Here is a 17,091-nt window from a genome sequence, read left to right on the forward strand (position 1 = left end):
AGTAAGGGGGAGGAAGATAAAAAATTTAAAAAGACATTTGAAAGCTTAACAGCAGGTGGAGGGCTTAAATCAGATAGCTCAGAACGAGACAAGAAGAAAATGGAATGGGGGAAAATGAAATGAAAGCAAACTTTGTATTTTCCTGAACTGAAGAAAGACAGAAAGGTAATGACTCCAGAAGCCACAATTATTCGTATTTTGTGTAAGCGCTTGACTGCAGTGTGTCTGTCTTAGTGTGTGAATATGTGTATGTTTGTGACCTGTGGCCTGCGTAGTCTGTGTGTTGTGCTAGTGAGGTAAGGTTTAGGCAACAGTGTAATGGAGGGAGAGGAGAGGAAATGGGGCCCTGGGCGTCTGACTAATCTCCAGAATGAGCTTATCTGGGCACTGCTGGGCTCTGGACTGTCCCGGGAGGTCCTGGTCCAAGCACTGGAAGAACTGGAGCAAGAGAGGGTCACCCCTGAAGCAGAGAAGGGGGACAGGGGAGATGGAGAGAGTTCGGAGGAGGGAGAAATGGATTTTACACCACCAATATTCCAGGAGCTGGAGGCACTACCCTCAGAGGAGGCAGCCAGACAGAGGGCTCTGGTCGACCAACTTCTGCAGTAAGTAGCTCCCAAATCTCTGCCCTCCACCCTATCCTCTCCTTAACAACATACACATCAATCTCTTCATTTCATCAAACCTCATCTATTAATACAACAACAAAATTGGCACATCCCTTTGCTGTGGTTTTATTTTCTCACACAAGCTTTAATTTCTCAAAACAATGTCCAACTCATTTGTTAAAAATTATTTAAAAACAAATACATTTTAGGGTGGTTACTTGATTCTGTTTTTCATTCTCTTTCTTTTCTGCTATCTTTTCCTGATGTTTTCTCACCAAGAAAAGAGTACAAATAAGTGAGTTGTTCTTGGTCTTTATCAAATTTGTTTCCCCACTCCCCCCTTCATTCTCCTGCCCCCTCTTCCTCTTTATCTCTCTCAGCCTCTGAGGTGGATTTAAAGGAGGGTTCCTCCTTTCCTGATTACTAATTACCCAGCATTATTCTCTGGCCATTTCTATCGTTGAATGAACTGCATGCATGGGTTAAGATGAACAGAAATGTGCGTGTGTGTGTGTGTGTGTGTGTGTGTGTGTGTGTGTGTGTGTGTGTGTGTGTGTGTGTGTGTGTACAGATGTTAGTCAATATTTACTACAACTTGGAAGGCCATTTCATTTTCACCACATTTCAAACTACAACAAATACCTCATATTATGGTATAACTGCTCATTGTATATAGCTGAAAGTTGGCAGTTGTACAACAATTAGCATGAAAACACAGAACTTGACCAATCATGCCTTAGTATCAAAATGTATCAAACATAGATAAAGCACTCCCCCTTCCTCCCTCATTCTCCTGCTCCCACTCCCCACTTCCTCCCTCATTCCCCTGCTCCATTCCTCACTTCCTCCCTCAGTCTCCTGCTCCACTCCTCACTTCCTCCCTCAATTGCCTGTTCCACTCCTTACTTTCTCCCTCATTAACCTGCTCCACTCCCCCTTCCTCCCTCATTCACCTGCTCCACTCCCCCTTTCTCCCTCATTCTCCTGCTCCACTCCTCACTTTCTCCCTCATTAACCTGCTCCACTCCCTACTTCCATGCAAGAAATTGCCAAGAAACTGAAGATCTCGTACTACTCCCTTCACAGAACAGAGCAAACTGGCTCTAACCAGAATAAAAAGAGTAGTGGGAAGCCCCGGTGCACAACTGAACAAGAGGACAAGTACATTAGATTGTCTAGTATGAGAAAGTCCTCAACTGACAGCTTCATTAAATAGTACCCTAAAAACACCAGTCTCAATGTCAACAGTGAAGAGGTGACCCCGGGATGCTGGCCTTCTAGGCAGAGTTGCAAAGAAAAAGCCATATCTCAGATTGGCCAATAAAAATAAAAGATTAAGATGGGCAAAAGAACACAGACACTGGACAGAGGAAGATTGGAAAAAAGTGTTATGGACAGACGAATCTAAGTTTGAGGTGTTCGGATCAAAAGAAGAACATTCGTGAGATGCAGAAAAAATGAAAAGATGATGGAGGAGTGCTTGACGTCATCTGTCAAGCATGGTGGAGGCAATGTGATGGTCTGGAGGTGCTTTGGTGGTGGTAAAGTGGGAGATGTGTACAGGGTAAAAGGGATCTTGAAGGAAGGCTATCATTCCATTTTGCAACGCCATGCCATGCCATACCCTGTGGATGGCACTTAATTGGAGCCAATTTCCTCCTACAACAGGGCAATGACCCAAAGCACAGCTCCAAACTATGCAATAACTTTTTAGGGAAGAAGCAGTCAGCTTGTATTCTGTCTAAAATGGAGTGGCCAGCACAGTCACCGGATATCAACCCTATTGAGCTGTTGTGGGCGCAGCTTGACCATATGGTATGTAAGAAGTGCCCATAAAGCCAATCCAACTTGTGGGAGGTGCTTCAGGAAGCATTGGGTGAAATCTCTTCAGATTACCTCAACAAATTGACACCTAGAATGCTGAAGGTCTGCAAGGCTGTAATTGCTGCAAATGGAGGAATCTTTGACGAAAGCAAAGTTTCAAGGACACAATTATTATTTCAATTAAAAATTATTATTTACAACCTTGTCAACGTCTTGAATATATTTCCTATTCATTTTGCAACTAATTTCATGTATGTTTTCATGGAAAACAAGGACATTTCTAACTGACCCCAAACTTTTGAACGGTAGTGTATGTCAAATCATGACTACCTCATTCATTAACATTCACAATTAATTACCATAAATCTACACTGAGTGTACAAAACATTGAATACTCCCCCCCTTTTTGCCCTCAGAACATAAATGTATAATTGTTGTGCAATTTATAGGCTATATTGAGGCTATATGGCGTTAGTGTGAAGCCTATAAGCCTAATTAAGCTACAGGTAGAAAAAGTTCATGTTCATCCACTGAGGCAAAAAATAACAATCTGAGTTTAACTCAATAAGATAAAAGCTGTGAAATTGAGAGTTGAAAAAGAGAAGGGAGGGCCAGAAAAATAGACTGTTTGGGAAAGATTTGGTGAAGTGGTAAAAGAGGATGATAGCAGTGCCGGCGATGTTATGTGAGGCATTTTAAAGTCATAAGATAGGGACTTCAAATAGGCCTATGGCACGTCAAGGGAACTGTAGCCTACTGTTCAGATGAGTTAAATGGAAACTGAAATCTGGACACTGACTGTAGGTCTATAATCTCTAATATAGCCTTAATATTAACTCCTGCAGAATAAATTATTTCTTGCAGTAAAATGACACCAAATGTAGGCTAAATTTTGACTCCGGAAAAGGAATGGAGAAATATGATTTCTTTCTTTCAGCATCTTGGGAGAATTTGAATGTGCAGTTAGTTACCGTCTGTTGGTTGTGCCATCTTTATCAGCATCATAAATGCTGACAACTCAACCACATAAAATATGCATTCAAGACAAACTGAAATCTTATCAGAAACATGTTGGTTCATTTTCACAGCTCTCTATTTCCTTACAACCAGTCAAACTGATGTCATTTGGAAATTTAGCATAGAAAAGCTTTTTTGTTGTTATTTATTGCATTTTTTTCCTGGTCCCTAAAAGTCTTTGCTCAGCGAAAGAAGCAGAGATGACTGAGAACTTCCTGGTCCCTAAAAGTCTTTGCTCAGCGAAAGAAGCAGAGATGACTGAGAACTTCCTGGTCCCTAAAAGTCTTTGCTCAGCGAAAGAAGCAGAGATGACTGAGAACTTCCTGGTCCCTAAAAGTCTTTGCTCAGCGAAAGAAGCAGAGATGACTGAGAACTTCCTGGTCCCTAAAAGTCTTTGCTCAGCGAAAGAAGCAGAGATGACTGAGAACTTCCTGGTCCCTAAAAGTCTTTGCTCAGCGAAAGAAGCAGAGATGACTGAGAACTTCCTGGTCCCTAAAAGTCTTTGCTCAGCGAAAGAAGCAGAGATGACTGAGAACTTCCTGGTCCCTAAAAGTCTTTGCTCAGCGAAAGAAGATGACTGAGAACTTCCTGGTCCCTAAAAGTCTTTGCTCAGAGAAAGAAGATGACTGAGAACTTCCTGGTCCCTAAAAGTCTTTGCTCAGCGAAAGAAGATGACTGAGAACTTCCTGGTCCCTAAAAGTCTTTGTTCAGCGAAAGAAGATGACTGAGAACTTCCTGGTCCCTGAAAGTCTTTGCTCAGCGAAAGAAGATGACTGAGAACTTCCTGGTCCCTAAAAGTCTTTGCTCAGCGAAAGAAGCAGAGATGACTGAGAACTTCCTGGTCCCTAAAAGTCTTTGCTCAGCGAAAGAAGCAGAGATGACTGAGAACTTCCTGGTCCCTAAAAGTCTTTGCTCAGCGAAAGAAGCAGAGATGACTGAGAACTTCCTGGTCCCTAAAAGTCTTTGCTCAGCGAAAGAAGCAGAGATGACTGAGAACTTCCTGGTCCCTAAAAGTCTTTGCTCAGCGAAAGAAGCAGAGATGACTGAGAACTTCCTGGTTCCTAAAAGTCTTTGCTCAGCGAAAGAAGCAGAGATGACTGAGAACTTCACAGATGTCAACTAGATTGAAGCATTCATTCTATCGATCTATGACATTATTTTTGGAGAGCAAGGTTTTATTTAGTCTTCTAGGGCAACATATAGCCTAATGGCAGAAGAGAAACTGCATGTATCTAATAATAGACAAGTTAACTAACAAATATCCTACCAAAATGAAGGAAATTATAAACAGAAACATATCTAAATCAGACACCCCCTGTCAAAAAATGGTTCTGCTGTCTCTGACTGCCTACAGAGCATTTTCTATACTAACGGGTTAGGGACAGGTGCGGGCCTCAGATTTTCACTTTATCACATATAGTCTGGCAGTTGCATTAAGGTTATTAGCAATTGCAGGCAGGTGTGTGGTTGAACAAACAGATGACCCATGGACCACTGCCATGAACACCAACGTGAAGTTCATTGGAGCATGTCAAATTAGGTGTCACATGAAACCTATATACATTTTATATATACATTTTATATACATTGTCCATCCTAAAATGTAGGATTAAGCAAAGGCTTTGATTTCTGGTCAAACAGATGTAAAGGGGGTCTTAGACCAGAAGAAGTACTTAAAAGTATTAGAAATGAGTAAATCAAAACATAATGTTGAAGTAAAGCTCCCTGCCAACTAATATCAACACTTATGTTTTGTTTTGGCGAAATTACATGCCGTCTGTAAGTTTAAGAAACAGTGACTTATGAATCCATTACCAAAAACCTATATCTCTAAGATATTTTCTAGATTATGAAAGTTCACAGCAGTAGCAAGTAAAGGTAGGTAAAGGTACTGATTAGTTGGTATTTTTGCTGATATATAGTTTGTTTATGAATTATTAAGTCATTAAAACTCAATTCTGTTACCAAATCTTTAACGGAATTACTGCAATTGTGTCACGTGTGCTCCCTCTCCGGCCTCTAGGTCACCAGGCTGCTCGTTATGTTATGGCACACACCTGTTACCATGTTCCGCGCACCTGCGCGTCATCAGACTCACCTGGACTCCATCACTTCCCTGATTACCTTCCCTATATATGTCACTCCCTTTGGTTTCTTCCCTAGGTGTTATTGTTTCCGTTTCAGTTTCCTGTCTGTGCGGTGTTCATGTTTCTTGTTTTGTTTATTAAATGATGCACTCCCTGAACTTGCTTCCCGACTCCCAGTGCACTAGTTACAAATTAAATAGGCTACAATGGGAAATCATAGTAGTCCCAAACCACAGTTGGATCTCAGTTGCCACTGTCCTCCCTTCCACTGGCATACTGTTATGTTCAGCTCATAACTTTTTCTCTGTCATTTCGTGGTCAAAACAAGACTGTGAAAAAAGTCTGGACAACCCCTTCCTATCACTCTGCCGCTCTCTCGCTCTACTCTCTCTCTCCAGTTAATGCCACCTCTCCCAGCTCTTACTGGCACCTACCATGACACCTACCACCTACCCTCTTTCCATTTACTGTAATAAGCATCCTCACCCATTGAGCACTGCCCGACACCGGACGTCCATGGGCTTCAAAAGTAGTTGAAATTTGGTCAGCCCGCCCTTGCCTGACCAAATCTGAACCAATCATAGACTATGTTTCTCAAGTTTGGCGAGCACAGTATAGTAGAACACAGTAGAGAACAGAGTGCAGTACAGTAGAGCACACTAGAGTAGGGTACAGTATACTGTACTTAACATATCTACCTTTCTCTACCGTGCTGTACTGTATTGTACTGTACTCTACTGTGCTGTACTGTGATGTCCAAACCTGTGAAACATAGACGTCTATGATTGTTTAAGATTTAGTCTGGTCCGGACAAACCAAATGTGGTCTTTTTTGGGGCCAGAGCTCATTACAGTAATAGCCAGTGTGTAGAATAATACCCAAATGTGTACCTATTCAGGATACATCACCATGAAGAGAATGATATTCCTGTCCATAATTATGCATTTCTGTATAGTAGCTTACAGATCAGAGACCCATGATGTCAGGGCTGGTTCCAGGTATAAGCTACATAAGTGACCGCTATTTTTTACTTATTTATTTATTTACCCTTTATTTAACTAGGCAAGTCAGTTAAAGAACAAATTCTTATTTACAATGGTGGCCTACCCCGGCCAAACCCGGACGACGCTGGGCCAATTGTGCGTCGCCCTATGGGACTCCCAATCATGTCCAGATGTGATTCAGCCTGGATTCGAACCAAGGACTGTAGTGACGCCTCTTGTATTGAGATGCAGTGCCTTAGACTGCTGCGCCACTTGTTATGGGGCCCCGACCCAAATGATTCTTATAAAAAAAAGGAACTTAGTCAAGAGTTAGAATAGAACAACATTAAAGGTGCAATATCTACATGTGGTAGTGCATCAGCAGTCTCTTCTTATGTCAGTCACTGACAGTCTCTCAATTAGCCCATGTCACAGTGTTAATTTTGGCAGCTATTTTAGATTTTGTTTTAGTCTTAGTTTTAGTCTAAAAATTCATTTTTAGTCAATCACATTTTAGTCATTTTATCCATCCTTAGTTTTAGTTATTATTAGTTGACTAAAACTCTGGACAATTTTAGTCTGTTTTTTTGTCAAATAAGTCAATGCATTTTTTTTTGTATCAAATAATGAATATTTAGGCTACCTCTAACTTCCATTATGTGCACATTCAGATAGCCTTGTCCATCTAGGCCTACTGTCCCCTCTTATACCTTAACTGGCAACATTGATAATGTGGCAGATTGTAACCAATGCCAGCCATATTTAACCATATAGGCTATAAAGTAGGGTTCCCAAACTAGCGACCCGCGGGCCAAATGGTTTTATTTTTGGACTTAAAAGACTGTAAAAAGACCAGGAAATCAGCTCAAAGGGATTTTAATTTAAGCATTTTGTTCCCAAGTATTCCCATGCATAATAGAGACATGTGACAGTATACAAATGTAAGCAAGGTTTGAAATGATAATGTTTTAGTCAAAGATTATATCTGTTTGGGCTTCTTGCGGTCAATTTGCAGTCTACAAAATATTTGTAATTATGTTCCCGACCCCGACTAGCCACTCTCTAAAAAAATCGTCCCGCGGATTAATCTAGTTCAGTGGTTCCCAAACTTTTATAGTCCTGTACCCCTTCAAACATTCAACCTCCAGCTGCGCACCTCCTCTAGCACCAGGGTCAGCGTACTCTCAAATGTTGTTTTTTGCCACCATGGTAAGCCTGCCACACACACATGATACATTTATTAAACATAAGAATTAGTGTGAGTTGTCGTCACGACCCGGCTAGTGGGAAGTGACAAAGAGCTCTTATATCACCAGGGCACAAATAATAATATAATAATAATGAATAACTTTGCTCTTTATTTAACCATCTTACATATAAAACCTTATTTGTACATCGAAAAATGTAAATAACTCACAAGTTAATGAGAAAGGTGTGCTTGAAAGGATGCACATAACTCTGCAATGTTGTGTTGTATTGGAAAGAGTCTCAGTCTTAAATAATTTTCCACACACAGTCTGTGCCTGCATTTAGTTGTCATGCTAGTGAGGGCTGAGAATACACTCTCACATAGGTACATGGTTGCAAAGGGCATCAGTGTCTTAACAGCTCGATTTGCCAAGGCAGGATACTCTGAGCACAGCCCAATCCAGAAATCTGACAGTGGCTTCTGATTAAATACAATTTTCACAGAACCGCTTGTTGCAATTTCGATGAGGCTCTCTTGTTCAGATATCGGTAAGTGGACTGGAGGCAGGCTGACGAATCCAGTTGTTTGTGTCATCCGTTTCGGGAAAGTACCTGCATAATTGCGCACCCTACTCACATTTGACATTGTCTGTAAGCTTGAGTTCATTTGCACACAAAAAAAATCATACAATGATGGAAAGACCTGTGTGTTGTCCTTGTTAATGCAGACAGAGAAGAGCTCCAACTTCTTAATCACAGCCTCAATTTTGTCCCGCACATTGAATACAGTTGCAGAAAGTCCCTATAATCCTAAATTCAGATAATTCACAGGAGAAACAACATCATCCAGATAGGCCAGTCGTGTGAGAAACTCGTCATCATGTAAGCGGTCAGACAAGTGAAAATCATGGTCAGTAAAGAAAACTTTAAGCTCATCTCTCAATTTAAAAAAAAGGTGTCAATACTTTGCCCCTTGATAACCAGCACACTTCTGTATGTTGTAAAAGTGTTAAATGATCGCTGCCAATATCATTGCATAGTGCAGAAAATACACAAGAGTTCAGGGGCTTTGCTTTAACAAAGTCAACCATTTTTACTGTAGTGTCCAAAACATCTTTCAAGCTGTCAGGCATTCCTTTGGCAGCAAGACCCTCCCGGTGGATGCTGCAGTGTACCCAAGTTGCGTCTGGAGCAACTGCTTGCATGCGCATTACCACTCCACTATGTCTCCCTGTCATGGCTTTTGCACCATCAGTACAGATACCAACACATCTTGAACATCAAAGTCCATTTGATGTCACAAAGCTGTCCAGTACTTTCAAAATATCCTCTCCTGTTGTCCTGGTTTCCAGAAGAGGATGTCTTCCTTAATTGACCTCCCATAAATGTTACGGATATATACCAGGAGCTGTGCCAGGCCCGCCACGTCTGATGACTCATCCAGCTGTAACGCACAGAATTCACTGGATTGTATGCAAAGAAGTAATTGTTTCAAAATATCTCCTGCCATGTCACTGATGCGTCCTGAAACAGTATTGTTTGATGAAGGCATTGTCTGTATAGATTTTTGGGCCTTTTCCCCCAGCAGTGTCATTGCCATAGCCATGGCATCAGGAAGAATTAAGTCCTCCACAGTAGTATGGCGCTTGCCACTCGATAGCTCACCATATAAGACGCTTCTAGCCCTTTCTTATTAATGGTATCTGTTGCTTTTATACACTTCTTACTACTCGAAAGTAGTCTTAATTCTCAAATTGGCCTGTTTTGTTTCTAAATGTCTGCGCAAGAGTGAAGGTTTCATCGAGTTGTGAGATAGTGCTTTTGCACATATAACACACTGTGGCTGAGGAAAGGCACTACTCCCAATATAAGTGAACCCCAAATCAATGTAGTTCTCATCAAATTTGCGCCTCTTCGATGGTCCAACGTCTCTGTCTGTTGTTCGGTGCTTTTCCGGGTAAGGGAGCTACTGTCGGTGTCCATGCTAGTTGGGCTTACAACAAATGTAGAATTACTGATGCTAGCAGAGCAACTTGTGTCGTCGACAAGTGCTGGTGTAGTACTGCTGGTAGTAGCAGTTCTACCAGTAGAGCTGGTATGTGTCTCTATGGACGCGGGCCATACTTTTTATTTTTACCATATATCCATTTTCAAACTGAATGAGCAACAGCTACGTTTGGCTACGTACAGACCGTTAGTGGAATTCCTGCGAGAGAGTAACGGTTAATGTGATTGGATGTTAATTATTTGACTAGGCTACGTACAGACCGTTAGTGGAATTCCTGCGAGAGAGTAACGGTTAATGTGATTGGATGTTAATTATTTGACTAGGCTACCTGTATTTGACATTGTGTTGTTATTTCGCTGAACACTAGATGGTTTCATTTTATTTTTGGCAGTGAAACGAGGCTACTCAGGCAAGAAAAAAACCTCACCCAAATGTATAACCATGTTGGAAAATATAAATGGACTGTATGAAAATGTGAAAAAAAAGGAAAAGGAAAAAAGTGAATCACATTTTTATTTGGCGTACCCCTGGGGGTATGCATACCCCAGTTTGGGAATACCTGATCTAGTTGATGATCTCTGTTATAAAGCCTTGGCTACAGGTTCAACAATTTACAGCTCTGATTTTCTCCCCATCATAACCGTCAAGGGTGTAAATAACAATGGTTTCCTTGAAAGGGGATAATTTGAGCTTTACAAAAATGCTAGAAGTATTACTTTTTTCAACAAATTGCACAAAAAAAAACAACATCCGCAACTTGCATTTGCGGACTGCGGGAACACAGATGAGAGAGTAGTAGTGCACACGGGAAAATAGAGCTTCTAATGTGATCAAAGTAAAAGTAGCCTACATGAAAGTAAGAGAGAGAGTAAACATTGTTTCTATATGAGGTCAGTTACAAGTCAAGTGTCCTGGCTTCGCATCAGTTCAAAAAGATTGATGAGTGACTGAAGTAACCGCTTGGGAGCTGTGCGGGAGAGCTGGGCAGATTAGCTCAATCAGACCGTGCAACTGAAAGAAGTCAATTCTGCCAAGAATTGCATGAAATATTCTGCATGCATTTTTAGGATTGGACAAAACAGATAAAAGGCGCTTCATGTCAAATGTAATGTCCATTAGTCTCACATGGAATTATTGTCTCGTCCCATTTTCGTCAACTACACTGAACAAAAATAAATGCAACATGTAAAGTGTTGGTCCCATGTTTCATGAGCTGAAATAAAAGAACCCAGAACTGTTCCATATGCACAAAAAAACGTATTTCTTGGCAAATTGGTTTTGCCAAGATCATCTATCCACCTGACAGGTGTGGCATATCAAGAATCTGATTGAACAGCATGATAATTACACAGGTGCACTTTGTGCTGGGGACAATGAAAGGCCACTCTAAAATGTGAAGTTCTGTCACACAACACAATGAAAAAAGATATCTCAAGTTGAGGGAGTGTGCAATTGGCATGCTGACTACAGGAATGTCCACCAGAGCTGTTGCCAGATAATTTTATGTTAATTTCTCTACCATAAGCCACCTCCAACGTCATTTTAGATAATTTGTCAGTACGTCCAACAGACCACGTGCATAGCGTCGTGTGTGCAAGCGGTTTGCTGATCTCAGTGTTGTGAACAGAGTGCCCCATGGTGGTGGTGGGGTTATGGTATGGGCAGCCATAAGCTATGGACAACGAACACAACTGCATTTTATCGATGGCAATTTGAATGCACAAAAATACTGTGACGAGATCCCGAGGCCCTGTATTCCCAGTCATGCGAAATCTATAGATTAGGGCCTAATGAATTTATTTCAATTGACTGATTTCCTCATATAAACTGTAACTCAGTAAAATCAATGAAATTGTTCCATGTTGCGTTTATATTTTTGTTCAGCATAAAATTATAAGTAATTGTAATAGTTAGGTCTTTTTTTTAGGCCATCATTGTAAATGAGAATTTGATTTTAACTGACTTGCCTAGTTAAATAAAGGTCAAACATTTTTTTCAAAACTTTTTTTCCCCAGGGCTTCAGGAATAGGTTGTTGACAAGTATTTTTCGTCATTTATTGGTTACAAAATGAACACTGGCATATCAGCAACAACATTTCAAATTGGTAAATTTGTATACTCAGCTATCTAAACTTGTAGTAATCATGGTCGAATTACCAACAGGGCACGCAATTTCACTTAGGGCCCCCAAAATGTTAGAGCTGGCCCTGAATTCCGTTACCATAATTCCATTGCCAGATGTAAAACCACTTCACTTACTGTAGTTCAATAACCAAAATATTTGTTTTTCAAACTCAAGGTGCCATGTCATAGCTAACACCCAGTTATTTTTGAAGCCATCTTTGAATCTTAATTCGGAGCAGATATTTAACAGTTTTTGGTAAACGTGAACGCAGAAAAAAACTGAGGGAGATTTGATCGTAATTCTGTTACCAAACAAACTTTGCATCTGCACACTTCTTCTAGTAAACGTGTTTTTGTTCAATTGTCTGTGTACATTGTTCAAAGTAGTCCTTGTGTATAGAGTTGAATGGTTTGTTAAACTTTGAAATCAATGTTTTTTGTTTGGAATACATTTTATAGTCAAAGCGTAATTCCGTTACCGTGGAATTTAAATATATATTTTTTAACCTTTATTTAACTAGGCAAGTCAGTTAAGAACAAATTCTTATTTACAATGACGGCCTAGGAACAGTGGGTTAACTGCCTTGTTCAGGGGCAGAACGACAGATTGTCACACCCCGACTTTAGAGAGCCTGTTTATTTCTCTATTTGGTTAGGTCAGGGTGTGATTTGGGTGGGCATTCTAGTTTTCTATTTCTTTGTTGGCCAGGTATGGTTCCCAATCAGAGGCAGCTGTCTATCGTTGTCTCTGATTGGGAATCATACGTAGTCAGCCTGTTTACCACCTGAGTTTGTGGGATCTTGTTTTTGCACAGCTGCTGTATAGCCCTGCAGAATTTTATGTTTGTTGATCTTTTGTGGTTTTTGGGTGTTCATCTAAAATAAAGTAAGCTGTACATTTTCCTCGCTGCGCTTTGGTCTCATTCCGACGACGGATGTAACACAGATTTTTACCTTGTTAGCTCAGGGATTCGATCTAACAACCTTTCGGTTACTGGCCCAATGCTCTAACCACTAGGCTACCTGCCGCCCCAATTGCCCATTACGTAACCCCTGTTACATGTATTCCGTTACTACCCAATATGTAACATATTAAGTTCCTGTGAATTATCCCTATGTTTAAAAATATATATAACACAATCCTGTCTGAACAATACTGATACTAATGTAAATACTGATATTAATATGACGATAGCAGATGAACAATACAAAAATATGCATGTTTTCCATGCAGAGTTTACCAATGCCAGTCATGGCCTTGGGACCGGAGAGGAGCAGGGAGAGGACATAAGGAAAGGACGGAGGAACAGGTTCAAATGGGGACCCGCCTCCCAGCAAATCCTATTCCACGCCTATGAACGACAGAAGAACCCAAGTAAAGAGGAGCGAGAGGGATTCGTGGAGGAGTGTAACAGGTGAGATAGAGGGGAGGGGTCAGATTAAAAATAATGGAAATGGTAAGAAATGTTCCCAGTTTCAGTGCAATGGAGGAGCTGTCATTGTCATTTTAGCGTGCCCCTTTTAAACACGTTTTTCTTGCTCTGGGGCCTTTCTGGCTCTCCCTCAGGGTTGAGTGTCTCCAGAGGGGTGTGTCTCCGTCCCAGCTGGCTGGACTGGGCTCTAACCTGGTGACAGAGGTACGAGTGTACAACTGGTTTGCTAACCGCCGCAAGGAGGAGACATTCCGCCATAAACTGGCTCTCGATACGCCTTACACCAGCCAATCAGCAAGCACCACCAACCACACTCTCTCACACAGCCCTGTGCAAGGTATCACTCACTAAGACCAAAGTGAATAAAAATATTAATTAATTTAATCCACAAACAGCATAATTAATCATTCATGTTGTCCTCAGATGTTCTGTTATGTACTATTATTAGTACCGTGATACAGAGGAACAGAACCAAGACTGCCAGGGTGCAAAATGTCCTTATACCAGGAAACACCTGATCCTAACTCATCCTAACACTCTTCCAGGCATGAAGTACAGCCAGCAAATCCCATGTGCCAGTCTGGGATCAGCAAGGGGTCGCAGTGGAGACCGAGGCTTCGGAGGCCACCTGGCCAGCCCCATCCAACTTGAGCCCAGCCACACACTCCTGGAAACACACTATCACAAACTAGTGAGATCACCTACCATTATACAGTGCATTTGGAAAGTATTCAGACCCCTTCCCTTTTTCCACATTTTGTTAAGTTACAGTCTTATTCTAAAATACCAACAAATCCTCAATCTACACACAATATTCCCATAATGACAAAGCGAAAACAGTTTATTTTTATTTTTACAAAACGTATTAAAAATAAAAACAGAAATACCTTATTTACATAAGTATTCAGACAATTTGCTATGAGACTCAATAATTGAACTCAAGTGCATCCTGTTTCCATTGATCATCCTTGATGTTTTTAAGTCCACATGTGGTAAATTAAATTGATTGGACATGATTTGGAAAGGAACACACCTGTCTATATAAGGTCCCACAGTTGACCGTGCATGTCAGAGCAAAAACCAAGCCATTAGGTCGAAGGAATTGTAGAGCTCTGAGACAGGATTGTGTCAAGGCAAAGCTCTGGAGACGGGTACCAAAAAATGTCTACAGCATTGAAGGTCCCCAAGAACACATTGGCCTCCATCATTCTTAAATGGAAGACATTTGGAACCAGCAAGACTCTGGTCGACTGGACAAACTGAGCAATCGGGGGAGAAGGGCCTTTGTCAGGGAGGTGACTAAGAACCCAATGGTCACTCTGACAGAGCTCTAGAGTTCCTCTGTGGAGATGGGAGAACCTTCCAAAAGGACAACCATCTCTGCAGCACTCTACCAATCTGGCCTTTGTGGTAGAGTGGCCAGGCGGAAGCCACTCCTCAGTAAAAGGCACATGACAGCCCGCTTGGAGTTTGCCAAAAGGCACCTAAAGAACTCACAGACCATGATAAACAAGATTGGTCTGTTGAAACCAAGATTCAACTAAGCGTTGCGTCTGGAGGAAACCTGGAAACCTGCACCATCCCTACGGTGAAGCATGGTGGTGGCAGCATAATGCTGTGGGGATGTTTTTCATTGGTATCAAATCAAATCAAATTTATTTGTCACATACACATGGTTAGCAGATGTTAATGCGAGTGTAGCGAAATGCTTGTGCTTCTAGTTCCGACAATGCAGTAATAACGAACAAGTAATCTAACTAACAATTCCAAAAAAAACTACTGCCTTATACACAGTGTAAGGGGATAAAGAATATGTACATAAGGATATATGAATGAGTGATGGTACAGAGCAGCATAGGCAAGATACAGTAGATGATATCGAGTACAGTATATACATATGAGATGAGTATGTAAACCAAGTGGCATAGTTAAAGTGGCTAGTGATACATGTATTACATAAGGATGCAGTCGATGATATAGAGTACAGTATCTACGTATGCATATGAGATGAATAATGTAGGGTAAGTAACATTATATAAGGTAGCATTGTTTAAAGTGGCTAGTGATATATTTACATCATTTCCCATCAATTCCCATGATTAAAGTGGCTGGAGTAGAGTCAGTGGCATTGACAGTGTGTTGGCAGTAGCCACTCAATGTTAGTGGTGGCTGTTTAACAGTCTGATGGCCTTGAGATAGAAGCTGTTTTTCAGTCTCTCGGTCCCAGCTTTGATGCACCTGTACTGACCTCGCCTTCTGGATGACAGCGGGGTGAACAGGCAGTGGCTCGGGTGGTTGATGTCCTTGATGATCTTTATGGCCTTCCTGTAGCATCGGGTGGTGTAGGTGTCCTGGAGGGCAGGTAGTTTGCCCCCGGTGATGCGTTGTGCAGACCTCACTACCCTCTGGAGAGCCTTACGGTTGAGGGCGGTGCAGTTGCCATACCAGGCGGTGATACAGCCCGCCAGGATGCTCTCGATTGTGCATCTGTAGAAGTTTGTGAGTGCTTTTGGTGACAAGCCGAATTTCTTCAGCCTCCTGAGGTTGAAGAGGCGCTGCTGCGCCTTCTTCACGATGCTGTCTGTGTGAGTGGACCAATTCAGTGTGTCTGTGATGTGTATGCCGAGGAACTTAAAACTTGCTACCCTCTCCACTACTGTTCCATCGATGTGGATGGGGGGGTGTTCCCTCTGCTGTTTCCTGAAGTCCACAATCATCTCCTTAGTTTTGTTGACGTTGAGTGTGAGGTTATTTTCCTGACACCACACTCCGAGGGCCCTCACCTCCTCCCTGTAGGCCGTCTCGTCGTTGTTGGTAATCAAGCCTACCACTGTTGTGTCGTCCGCAAACTTGATGATTGAGTTGGAGGCGTGCGTGGCCACGCAGTCGTGGGTGAACAGGGAGTACAGGAGAGGGCTCAGAACGCACCCTTGTGGGGCCCCAGTGTTGAGGATCAGCGGGGAGGAGATGTTGTTGCCTACCCTCACCACCTGGGGGCGGCCCGTCAGGAAGTCCAGTACCCAGTTGCACAGGGCGGGGTCGAGACCCAGGGTCTCGAGCTTGATGACGAGCTTGGAGGGTACTATGGTGTTGAATGCCGAGCTGTAGTCGATGAACAGCATTCTCACATAGGTATTCCTCTTGTCCAGATGGGTTAGGGCAGTGTGCAGTGTGGTTGAGATTGCATCGTCTGTGGACCTATTTGGGCGGTAAGCAAATTGGAGTGGGTCAAGGGTGTCAGGTAGGGTGGAGGTGATATGGTCCTTGACTAGTCTCTCAAAGCACTTCATGATGACGGATGTGAGTGCTACGGGGCGGTAGTCGTTTAGCTCAGTTACCTTAGCTTTCTTGGGAACAGGAACAATGGTGGCCCTCTTGAAGCATGTGGGAACAGCAGACTGGTATAGGGATTGGTTGAATATGTCCGTAAACACACCGGCCAGCTGGTCTGCGCATGCTCTGAGGGCGCGGCTGGGGATGCCGTCTGGGCCTGCAGCCTTGCGAGGGTTAACACGTTTAAATGTCTTACTCACTTCGGCTGCAGTGAAGGAGAGACCGCATGTTTTCGTTGCAGGCCGTGTCAGTGGCACTGTATTGTCCTCAAAGCGGGCAAAAAAGTTGTTTAGTCTGCCTGGGAGCAAGACATCCTGGTCCGTGACTGGGCTGGGTTTCTTCCTGTAGTCCGTGATTGACTGTAGACCCTGCCACATGCCTCTTGTGTCTGAGCCGTTGAATTGAGATTCTACTTTGTCTCTGTACTGGTGCTTAGCTTGTTTGATAGCCTTGCGGAGGGAATAGCTGCACTGTTTGTATTCAGTC

At 42.3% G+C, this 17,091-nt stretch overlaps 1 pseudogene; it reads left to right on the forward strand.

Moving 5' to 3' along the window:
• The window catches only part of LOC109878534 (hepatocyte nuclear factor 1-alpha-like), a 23,102-nt pseudogene continuing 6,011 nt past the window's right edge, over positions 1–17,091 (forward strand).

Source organism: Oncorhynchus kisutch, linkage group LG3 (assembly GCF_002021735.2).
Source record: "Oncorhynchus kisutch isolate 150728-3 linkage group LG3, Okis_V2, whole genome shotgun sequence".
NCBI lineage: Eukaryota > Metazoa > Chordata > Actinopteri > Salmoniformes > Salmonidae > Oncorhynchus > Oncorhynchus kisutch.